We start from the raw sequence: 12308 nt of genomic DNA, 5'->3' as shown, positions 1-12308 counted from the left end.
AGAGCAAGTGCTCCAATCCAGAAGATCCTATTTTTACATTTACAGGAAGAGATGGGAATCGTCTTTGTGTTGGTATTAGGTTTCTGGTGGTGACATGAAGAGGCCATCCAAGATGTGTGACCTAGCAAATGTACTGTAATGCACACATCACATTTGTTCTCTGAGTAAATAGATATTGTCTAGGGTACATTACATCTGGGCTTTCATGTTTAATTTAATGTAAGTGAACTGCCTTAATTTCTCTAAATTGTGGTAATAAACATAATGCTAGTGGTGATAGTGCTAATAATTTATTTTGCAAGTGATTAATCAACAATGAACTATTTTAATTACCTGTTCTGAAATGCCAAACTCTAAATTAATTATGTGTTGTTATATGCATTCATACATGTGTCCATATAGATGAATATACATACATGTGAATTCCAAGGCTAATTAAAATGAATAAGCCATCAGATTTGCAGAGTTCAGAGAGCTGAGGGCGGATCTGCTCCCCCCCCTGCTCTTCTGCCTTTTTGCATTTCATTCTCAGCACAAAGAGAATTAAATTCCAGTGCTTTAAGCAAGTCATTTGTACTCCTGAAAAATATATTACCCAGGGAAAGCAGCAACCTCTCTGTGTCCCATGCTGCAAACAGGGATCTTGGTGCAGGGTGTGGGCAGAGTGCTGGGAGGGGGCAGTGGGGGCACCTCTGCCAAGGGAAATACAGAACAAAATTCCTTCCAGGGATCTCTGTGCTGGACCTTGGAACTGCCTGGAAATAAAATCATACGGGAACATGAACGGGGGAGAAGGAGATGATGAAGATTCCCTGGCCTCAGTTGTTGGCAACAATTTTTGGAGGGATATCAGGGACTGAATTAACATATTTCAGGCATAACCAAAGAGTTTTGGTTCTTTTTTTTTTTTTTTTTTTTTTTGTCTGGGCCTGGGGCTGCATCTAGAGATTGCTGCAAGGCACAAAGCTTGTGGGGTGGGATGTTGAGCAGAAAGAGCAAGGGTACCCCAAGACAAGGCTGGGCAGAAAGGGGGAGACCATGGCTTAACATCAAGACTCAAGCCCAAAGCAAAGGCTGAAGAGGTCCCCAGGACCAGCAGTGGTCCCCAGAGGGGTTTCTCCCCATGGAATGTGCAGCACAGGGTGGGCAGGGAATCCCTAATTTGGGGGTGGGGAGGGAGATAATCCTACTGGCTTGTAGCACCAGCTTGAGGAACAGGATGATTAATGAGAGCAATGGCATGAAGGAACCAGAAACTAAGTAATGAGACCTCTATTTGATACATAATACCACTGGGACCTTCTGTAAGGAGAATAGCAGGAGCGGGGCTAAGTTTTCCTGGTTTGGGAAAGCCTTGGGAAGGGGGAAGGTATTGCTGAGTTTGCAGCTGAACGCCTGGGCTGTACACAACTGGGGCTACAGAGCAAGCCTGGGGCATGTTAATGTGCTCATATATTTCCAGACAGTGGAAAGACTTTTGATTTACTGTCCTGAGTGGGTCTCTGTGATGTTGTGGGTTTAAAATGTGGTGTCCAAAGCAGGATGCAGTCACCTGATGGTTGGATTCCAGCTGGGAGCCAAAGAAGCCATTATACACATAACAAGAGCTTCCAGCCAAAAATTACTTATGGTTTCAATTGAAGGAGAAGAAGTTGCTGATAGTTTAGGTATGGATGTCAGAAACACAGCAGTTAACAGCAGAGATGAATGAGAGATTGGGAGGTGATAACTTGGATAAATTGGTGTCTCATCCATATTAAGGAGACAGCTCATCCTCGGCTGCTGCCGGGTGACATGAACAGTGGATACTAAAATACATTGGTCTTAAAGTTAAATCCCCAAGAACTATCAGGAATCAGTCTCGGAAGCCAAGGTGAGATCTGATGTACACTGCAGAAATATGCAGTCTGTCAGAGCACACTGCTCTCTCCATATAACTTCCACCGTTTGTGGGACAATTATAGAGAAAACGATCCTGTGATCTGTAAAGCAGTTCCTGGAGTGGTTTTATTCACTAACTCAGTGCTCTGCATAATCATTGCCAGCTACATCTCCAGAGGTGTGTGCATAATAGAGAGACATCAAGTCAGTGAGTCAAAACATCAGAAAATAAAATTCAGATGAACGTTGCATTCAAAAATTGTATCATCTGTCATTTAACACTGTCTGAAGACTTCCTTATTGAAATAATACATCTAAATCAAAAGTTACCCCAGGCAGCAATACCGTATTGTGCTGTGCTTAGGATCCACCAGGAATTGGGGTTTTCTGCAACTTGAGCTGGCTGCCAAGGAAGGGAAGCTGGGGGTGAGAGCCCTGCGGGGAGCTTCAAACTGAAGCACCCAAGAGACTGGTAAAGGGGAAATACAGGGCACTGGGAGGGGCTGTCCCTCTCCTGTACCCCCTTCAAAACCTGCTGAAGTCAGTACTGACCCTCCTCAGAATCCTCCATTCCCTTTGCTGTTGGATACGTGTATTAATTTTCCTTTTGAGACCCAAATAAGCCTCTAAAACAGGCATTGTGTTCACATGCAAAATTAATTTGCCCTCCCTGACATTACACTTCACTGGATTAGATCCTTCATTCCTCCTGTTCCAAAACACCCATTGAGATAAGAAGTTTCCCTTTTTGTAAACGAAGGTCTGGAAGACCTTTAAATCCCCTAACTAAATTCTTATCATGCCTTTGCCCCAAAGCACCATGTATAGCAGCATCTCTGTTCTGCAGCTTGAAAGGAACAATCCCCTGCAGAATGCATGGATCCAAGGCCAGGAATATCTGCTTCTGGCAGGGATATCCCAGCATGGGCCATAGGGCAAGTGTGGATATCTGTGTGTATACCTATAAAAAATATATACACACATATATGTTTTTTTTCCCTAATATTTATGTCTATACATACACGTGTGTTTCTTGAAAAGAAGGTTTTTATTCTAGGCTTAATTTTCTCTTGAACCATAAGGATCCATAGCACATCCTGTTGTACTAAAGGATTATAAAAATGGCCAAGTTGGTTATGATTTCCCACAAGTTCTTACTTCCCACAAGTTCTTACTTCCCACAAGTTCTTGCTTGTGGGAAACCTTACTTGTAGGTACAAAGGGAATGCTCGTGCAGGCAGGAAGAGGGAGCCTGGTGTAATGAGCCCGAGTTGCTCCAGGGTGTGAGAATGAGCAATGAGCATCTTTGCTGGAAGCAAAATCAGGAACGTGGGTGAGCTTTGCCACTCAGACAACAAATCACTGAGTGTGCTGGAGGGTTCATTTTTCACTGGAAACCACGGGTGAAACGAGTCCTTTGGTGCTTATCTCTTTATTGCTCCTCGGTGCTACTTTGCCCTTCATTTCTTGGAAAGGGCAGGGTGCTTAAATGGGTTGAAGGTTGGGCTCAGTGCAAGAACTAAGCCACCTCTTTAATCCCCAAGTCTTCATTAAAGGTTTGGTGTGGTCTCCAGGAAAATCCCTGCCTTCCCAGCTGACTCTCTTCCCTCTCTCCATCCATCTCAGTTGCCTCACCTGTATCTGAAGGCATGCTTGCCACCCTTTGAAGTCTCCTCTAAAAAAATCAATTGTTAACATTGCCTTTAAATACTCTGACATTTACCTTCACTAGAGTTTTCATTGCTTTCTGGGACTGCTCAGGCATTTCTAGTACTCCCTGATTTCTCTGCCAGTGACCAGGAGCTCTGCAAGGACAGCAACCCTGGTGGTGTAGTTCAGTGCCACAAGTAAGGGGACTTCAGCAAGATAATTGAGTGGACTGGAACTCACTAATAGAAGCATCTTTAATTTATGGAAGGCATCAAGTGAGAATAATTACAAGCAAAAGGGTAGCCTAAATCCCTGAAGAAAATAGATCCTGACTGCAGTTTTCCCAACAAGCACATCTGAATGTTGGCCCAAAGGTCAAGAACAAAAGCCTGCGAGCTTCAACCTCCTGAGCCAGCCACCTCTGCTTTCCCCTCTTGTCAAGGAATTGTCTAGGGGTTCATTTAGAAAGCTGCTTGTTCAGAGTAGAGCCGTTTGCAATCTGGGGAAGTTAAGCAAATTAGCAGAATTATTAGGTAAGAGGCAATTCTCCACAGCCTGCAAAGCAACCGCTTGTTAAATGAGCTCACACAGGAGAGTTGCACTGATCGACTGATGGCTGCAGTGTTTGCAGAGAGGAGGCTGTGCAGGCATTTGCTTTGAAATAACACTGCTGTATTCCAGCTGAAAAATTAAAAAGGGGAGTCTGAGCAGATTCCCTGGTAGGCTGGGATGGGCACATGCCTGCTACTCGCTTCTTTCTGCAATAACGTTAAAAAAATAAAATAAAGTAATAAAAAAAAAAGAGATTAAAAATAAAATACAAAGAATCAGAAAAAACAAAACCCCCACACCTTCAAACTAGCTGCTTGACAAAATAGGGAGGGTTGCAGGAGAGCTGATGCCATGAGACTCCTGTACCTGCTCCCCTTTGGGGCTTGCAAGGGCACCTGGGGTCTTGCACCCTGGTTATCCTGGGACAGCTTTGGGAGAGGGTCTTTCAGCAGCAGAAGTGAAAATCAGAGTAAAAATCAGAAGCCAAGGAGTAAGTGACTCACACATGGTTTCTGATAACTTAGTCTCATTTTTATATACTCTTTGGCTATTGATTTGATCTTTTTATACCTTCTGTAGTGCACTTAGTGCAGGAAAAATGGATTAACCAAGTAAATGTGCTTTATTAGCGGGTCTCTGATGGAAAATTATGTCAGTTTTCCATTTAAAAGATGCATCAGATTAATCTACTCATGAATCAATTTGCTCACACTTGAAAACCTACTAACATCCCACATAAAAATTTCCAGTGTCAAACTGCATGCAAGATATAACAATCAAAGATTTAAAATGAAGAAAATGTATTATTGGGAAATCTTTAGTGCTTCCAACACTGCTGAGAATGAAATGTTCCTCCCCAGAGTGAAGTGAGGCTGTTGCACCAGGCTTCAACACATCTTCACTTTCAGGAGATGGAGCTGTCTCTAAACCCAGGAGCATCTTTCAACACTGGCTCAAGCAGGAACCCCCTGGCTTTTCCAGCCCTACTTAAAGACCAAAAAGCCCCTACACCAGCAAGCTGAAGAGCTCCAGAGATCAACCAAAAATGTCTAAACCAAAGGGGAAAACATCCCAGGTCCTCCCTGACTGCCCCAGCCAGCAGCCCTGGCTCAGCCCCTGGTCCTGCTGGTGCTGAGGGGATATTTGTTGATGGGGAATCAGGTCAGGCTGGGTGTATTCCCCACAAGAACCCTCTGAAGGTGCCCACGATGGACTTGAGCCACAATGCAGGAGCTCTGCAACTGGATTCAGCTTTTCTCCCAGGCTTAAGAGGTATGGGCTCAGCTTTAGTCCCTGCCCTGTCAGTAAATAGCTGCTTGCTGCCTGCTCCCCTCTTTCCTAACTGGCTGCTTTCTGCTCCATCATTTGCTTTAAACTGAAGCAGGATACAACTCTGAAGCCTCTGCAATGGGAGTTTGGAGATCAAGATCATTGGACCTGGGAGGTGTTGGTTGTTGAGTGCTGTCCTATGGCTGTTATCTACTCTTTTCTTTTCCTTCTCCTTTCTGTGGCTAACACATGTCCCAGGTTTTGTCCTTCCCAAGATTTTTGGCTCATTGGCCCATTCTGCTCTCCATGGGAAGATGGATTGAGCCTTTACTTTCCAGGTAAACCACTTTTCCTCCTAAATACTTAATACCCAACATGTTTCCCCTTCTTCCCCCCCCCTTCTCTGTGTAAAAATTTCAAACTCTCTTGTAAAGACAAATGGGGTAAACCAACTCCTGATTACTGTCCAGCTGGGAATAATGCTGCCATGCTATTAGACAACAGCCTACTGATATTTCACTGCTGTGTTTGATCACCAAAGCAGGGAGCAGGCTGGAATTTCACAGGAGATGAGTTTTAGCATGGGAAGATGGCTCAGGGTTGGAAATAGCCCTGGAATTCTGCAGGAGTCCTTGTAAAGGAGAGTTGCTTCCTTAACCATTTCCCAGCCATTGGGAAGGCCACAGCTTGGTAGAAAAAAAACCAGATGAGCTCAGTGCAGGGCATCAAAGCCACCCCAGGAGGGGACACAGCCCTTTTTCCTACTCTTTGAGTAAAACTACAACAGCACAAAATCAGGGGCTTTGGAAGCCAATCTGGGGACCAAACGAGATTGAAAGGAGAACTTTCATCTTTTGTGAAGATGTCTGGGGGAGCAGAGATCTCTTTCCATCCACAGTCCTGGGAAGGAGCAGCCAGTATAAGCTAAGTGTCCTCCAGGAAATTATCCAAGCATCAGGCAAGGAGCTGGGGGAAGAGGAGGCCAGGAGCAGGAGAATGAGCTGCCTTATGAAAGGGGGATAGAAATTAATTCCTTCCACAATGCTGAGGAGGGAATGCAAGATAATTCATTATTTGTTCTCGAGCGAGTGCAGCATGGGGTCACCTCTTAGCCCTGGCAGGATATCAGCTCAGGGCTGAACACTTGCATATTTAGGAAATAGTTTCAAATCTCTCCTTCTCTCTCACACTCTGTTTTTCCCTCCCGTAGCAGTAAAAAGAGAAAGCAGAAGCTCTCTGTCATGCACAGCACTCCTTGATTTATAGGAGGGGGAGAGGAGAAAGAACTGGAGGCAAATGTTATCAGAGGGAGGTGCTAAGTGATGTGAAATACCTGTCCCACGTGGAGATGGGGAAAGAAGGGTTTGGGGTTCAGTCTCTAGCACATTCAAGAGGAAGAATGGACATGTTGTGCCTCCATCACTCACTGGTTACACTCCTTGTAGCCCACGTGTAGGCCCAGCAGCTCAGTTGTGCTCAGCCCCTGCTCTGTGGGGCACCCCTACCCTGCAGCCCTGGAGCATCACAGCATTTATTTTTGGTGTTTTACAATAGAAGACAACAGCCTAGAGCCAGCTGAGATACCTGGACATGAATATCACAAGCAGAAGAGCAGACAAACATTAAAATAGAGAGTTTGTCCAATCCAGGCAGACCAATTGGGCAAGCAAATCATTTTCTCTGGGCATCAGCAAGCTATTTTCTGTTGTAATTCTCTTTTTTGAACACCTCCAAATGAAGGATTTGAAGAAAAATTTGAGAAAAGAGGAATTATCCACCCCCCAGGCTGGGGTTCCACTACTGCCCAGCAGTATTAGAGGTAAAGCTGGAAGCCACCAGGCTCTGCCACAAGCCCCACACGAGCTGTATGCCCACCTCAGGCACAAATAAAGGACATTTACTTAAACCTCAGCCAAGGAAGTACACATGGATTTGGTTTAGCTGCACAGGCAGCCACTGTTGTGCAGTCTCCTGGGCCTGGGTGGCAGAGGAGCCAAGGTAGCCTTCATCTCTTCTGGCTTGGGTATACAGAAGATGCCATCACTCAGCCCCTTATTCCTTTGGATAACACGTGCAGCACATTTCACTGTTAAGGTTTAATCCAAACTAATTTCCTATGGCCATCATACGCATGATTATGGCAGTCATTTTCAGTTAGTGAAGACGTCAAGAATATTGACATGTTAATCACTTTGGGGGGGAAGTAGAAAGTATTTTCCTGCAGGTGAAGTCCCCTCCTTGCACTTCTCTACCCCTCCAGCTGCACCAACCACATGGAAAGGCTGTGCAGCTTTTAAAAAAAAATAGAAGAGAATTAAGCCCATTCTCTGTGCAAGTGGCAAGATTGACAGTCTTATTCTGCCTGCAGTATTTATGGTTGGCAGAAACCCTGGCAGGACCCAGGGAATGGCAGTGACCCTGCGATGAAGAGGGTGCACTCAGCAGCTTGCTGAGAAGTGAAGTCAGACAGGAACAGCTCAAGCCAGTCATTGCAGCTGGTGATAAACACCTTGCAGGAGCCATCATTCACCCGAAAAGAAAGAGGAAGGCAGATCATTACATTTATTGGTCATAGTTTCTCACGAGTCAATAAAGCCCCACTAGAAAAGGCAGAGTTGGTAGCAGCATTATATATATATTTTTCGTCTATCTCAAAAATACCTTTGACTCAACAGCTATACATAATACCAGGAGAGGATCTGTCTTCTGCCCAACCCGTCAGGACAAATCTTCCTCCCAGCTGATGGTTCTGGTGTGGATGGTGCTCACATTGAGCAGCTGTTAATGTCTTTAACCATCTTTAGCTTTGTATCCTGATAGCCCCTTCAGGCTATCTGTCAATGCCATCTGGGAGGAAAAGAAGAGACTTGTGCTCAGACAGTCATGGAGATCTCTTGACTAAAATTGTGCTTCCTTCACTTGACAAACTGTCAGCACACAGCAATTATCTGCCCCTTGGTTTGCTTGTCCCTTCTTTTCTCTCCAATAAAACTCCAGGGACAGAATCCAGATGCTCTGGTTGCTCCACACAGAGCTGCACTTGCAGAGGTGCCAAAGGTCCCTTCTTTACCACCTCTTTTGCCACCTTCTCTTCCTACACTTGACTGGCAAAAAACTCTCAGGTCTTTGGGACTGTTTTCATCTGTCTTAAGTCTTGTACAAACAGGGTGGATATTAGAGTACCAGTGTATTTAGGCTGATGTGTTTAGCAGCTCTAGATTATTAATTGCTCCTGAGAAGAACGTTTGCATTTGCTGACAAAGGTCTTTGTTACAGGAGAGGGTCAAGCAAAAAAGGATTATTCCTGCTAATTATTCACTGTTATTTAATATTTGCACAGAAGGTTTGCAGGACTGAGTCTTCAGGATTGCCTTGTTTGAGAAGCTAATAAGGTTTCCAGGAAAGCAGCAGTGGCTGGTGGGCCATCAGAGCAGCCTCTTAATGGAGATGGAGGACAATTAGATTTGATGTAGTTAAGGGTGGTTGGCTAAAGGCTTCTAAAGCCTTACCCAGGAGCTGATCCTGGGGTTTTCAAAACCAGTGGTAAAACTTCCACTCAGAGCTGTGCTTTATGGGAAACTGACTGAAGAGGATCCAATTTTCAGGCCATGGGCAGGGTCACAATCCGGGCAGCTCCTGGCTGGAACAGGCAGCCTTGAGCCAGATCTATTTGCTCTGAAACACCACTGGAACTGAGGAGTGAGCAAGGCTGGAACACAAGCTGTTGAGATGGATATTTGTCAATTTTTGGCCCATCTCTTTCTCCCCATGCATTAGAAGTTCCCTAAAGAGTTCCCCAGAGAGTTCCCCTGAAGTCTACCATCTACCTTCTGCTTCGGTCTCTTTTTTCCTTGATCAGGCCCTAAAAGTCTGTATTGTTATAGAAATTCCTGACAAACTGAATTTCTCATTCCATAAAGACATAATCAGGCAATAAAACTACTGGCAGAAATCTTCAGGCATGGATCTCTAAAGGTGGGGTCCCATTTTAAGCATCTAAATACCTGGCCTAACTCTTGTGACCTGTGTGTGTATTCATGTCTTCTCAATCCTCAAGAGAACTGGAGGTTTTCCTGCTCTTCAAGGCTCAGGTGGCTTTGGTGGTACCTAAATATGGACAACACTTCTTGAAAGAAAAAGCCTTTTCATTTACATTCCAAACTTTTGTTCAAGACGTGATGCCTTCAGCATCCCCGTTTGACATTTTTTGGTAACTTAATTATCATTACCTAGGAAGAATTTTAATAATGCTGTTGTTTATGTTGGATGCAGCCCTGGGGAATGAGAAAGAATAACCCAGATTGCAGGAGCAGGAGGGAGGAGTGTGATATTTTGGAAACCCAGGCCACAGCCTGCTGGAAGCATCTGTTTCTACTCAACCTTTTCCTCTAGAGTCCCGATATCATTCACAGCCCAGACTGCCAGCAATTAGGGATTTGTGTTGGGGATTCCCCTTCCCTTGTGCTTTTGTCCCCATGCTTCCTAGCTTCTGAATCTCAGGGCTGACAGTGACAGCACTGAGCTGCTGTTTACTCACAGCCTCCAACTCCCTCCTGCCTCTTGATGCTTCTGAGATGGAAATCAGGAGGTGGGATTGGGCAATGGCTCAGAAAGCAGCCCTGCTAATTGCCAAGCAAATAATTGGCTGGGAAAGACAATCTGGTTAGATGTGACTACGGAGGAGGTGGCCACTTGGCTATTTTGCCAAGGGCAGAGCTGTGCTGAGTGGCTGCAGCTGGAAAGCCCAGAGCATCCTTCTTACTACCCAGAGCATCCTTCCTACCCAGGGCTGCTCCCTGCTAACGTGGGGGTTTCTCCGTGCAGCTCATTTTCCTCTGTTTGCAAGCACAAATACCTGCACAAGCATATTGCAAAGGTTTGGGTCTCTTAGGTCACATCAAAGCCCTTTTGGATACATCGTTGGGTGTTTAGAAGGAAGCTGCAGTTGCGAAAATAACTAAAGAAATCAATCAGTAATTTCTTGTATGTGTTTTCAAGAAATGCCACCAGTGCCATGGAGGAAAGCATCCTTCTCCAAGAGTTCATCTATTGCTTCCCACTTTTGCATGTTGAAAATAAAAAAATCAAAAATCAGGAAGTATTTCTGATTAGCCCTGATAAAGCTGCTTCTCCTTCCTGATTTACACTCCTGTGCTGGTAAACCACAGAAAGGGAAGAAAGAACCCAGTGCCTACATCTTCCCAAGAGCTCCTGCCATCCCTGGTGCACAGATCTGGGCTCCAGCAAAGGTTTCACCATGGAAGAGGGTTCACTGTCAGCAGCTATAGGGGCATGACTGCCATTTAGTGAAGTTTTGACATCTCAGCAGGTTTTTCAGTGTGAGAATTGCTCACTGCATCCTGAAGGAGAGAGCTGGAGCCCTGAGCTCTCCGTTCCACGCGTGCTCTTCAACCCCAACTTGCTGTCAAGCAGAAATACCAGGTAGGTGTCTGATCTAATGGCAGCACACGGAAACAGATCCACCCATGCAGACTTCAGTAGCATTGCAGAGTGGATGTTCAGGCACTGTTAAGAGTGCAGAAGAATGAGGTAACAGAAGTGGGCAAGGACCATTTTCCTTTTGGCTGAGGATTGGTATTCCTGCAGGAACATTGCTCTTGATGTCTCTGCCTTTTAAATACTCAATGACATAAATATTAGATGCATGGCAAGCCTTGGATCAAGCAAATAGCTCCTTATCTTAAAGCACATGAATAGCCTTGGCCCTAGTAAGAACACTTAAATGGTACCTAAAGAACCAGAGATGTGGAATCAAGTGAACCAAATTTCTGGCGTGTGAAAAGAGACAAATCTCTGCACTTTCTCATGCCAGGGGTTAACTTGGGCCAGGTGTCCTTAAAAAAAGAAAGGCTTGAATAATCTCACATCAGACTTTTGCATCCAAATGGCTCATTATACCAGCAATATTCATGGCTTGTGATAGTCCTATAGATTTATGATGGCTGGGAAAAGATGACGCCCAGCTTACTTTCCCACCAATCATTATTACATGGGGAAGTGAGTGATATTCTTTAATTCCATCAGTGCTGCTAATGACCAGACTAGCAGAGACACTTGACAAATCTTTCAGGTGGACAAAATCTCACCAGGGACCCTTTTTAAGGGGCAGAGCTTTTACCTCTCCAAGAGAAAGTCATTGCTGGCCAATGCAGGCTGTGGATATTGCAGTCTGGGGCAGTTGGGAAGCAGCTGATATTCCCAGCTCATTCCTTGCCCTGTAACTCCCCAGTTCTTCACCCAGGAAAGAAGCAGCTTGGCGCATGGTACAAAACACAAGGAAGGAACTTCAGACCAAAACTTTTATTCTTCATTGCAGTAGATGAGACACTGGGCATGAGCAAATACAAAAGGGAATGCACAGAAGCTACAGCTGAACTGCACCCTCCTGACTTTGCAGCCGAGATCAATAGAGGAAGATGATAGAGAGATCAATCTCCAGGGGTCTCCAGAAGGCAGAGTTGACTGGCAACCACATAATGACTCGGGCTCAGCCCACCAGCTCAGAGCCTGGGTGATAGATCTGCAGATGCCAGTCATCAAGATTTCCTTATTGGCAGCTCTCACGTGGCCATTTGTCTTCTGCTACTTGAGTTGTCTCTGTCCCATCCGAGTGTTTTATCCTCCAAGGTGCATCTGAGAGATCAATGCACAGCTACAGCTGGTTGAAGGGGACCAAATCCATTGAACAGTTGATTTGGTTCCATTTTACCAGCTTTAGCAAAGCATTTGGCCTCGCTGGCTGTGACCAGCAAAGAGGGGAATTCCTCAGGGTCTTTCCTGGCCTCCTGGACCTCTTCTGAACTTGCTGCCTGATGCTGAGGTGGTTCAAATGGCTTCACTTTGAGGCAATTGGGATTTATTTAAGCTTCTTAGTGGCTACAGCTGAAGAGCAGGTCTGATCTAAAGAGGAAGATTAATAGCAGTGGAACTGGTAA

General features: G+C 45.1%; 1 long non-coding RNA gene across 5 annotated transcripts in view; it reads right to left on the bottom strand.

The window, feature by feature from the left end:
• Positions 1–274: 274 nt before the first annotated feature.
• Positions 275–12308, bottom strand: part of LOC115599424 — a 29125-nt gene continuing 17091 nt past the window's right edge. For 4 of the 5 annotated variants that reach the window (XR_003988409.1, XR_003988411.1, XR_003988410.1 and 1 more), the window contains one exon: positions 11659–12273. This is a non-coding gene — a long non-coding RNA (uncharacterized LOC115599424). Of the gene's footprint in view, positions 756–11658; positions 12274–12308 lie in introns of those variants that run through there. The other variant, XR_003988413.1, reaches the window with a different exon arrangement.

This window comes from Calypte anna, chromosome 20, assembly GCF_003957555.1.
Source record: "Calypte anna isolate BGI_N300 chromosome 20, bCalAnn1_v1.p, whole genome shotgun sequence".
Taxonomy (NCBI): domain Eukaryota; kingdom Metazoa; phylum Chordata; class Aves; order Apodiformes; family Trochilidae; genus Calypte; species Calypte anna.
This window is presented reverse-complemented; position numbering and strand designations above follow the sequence as displayed.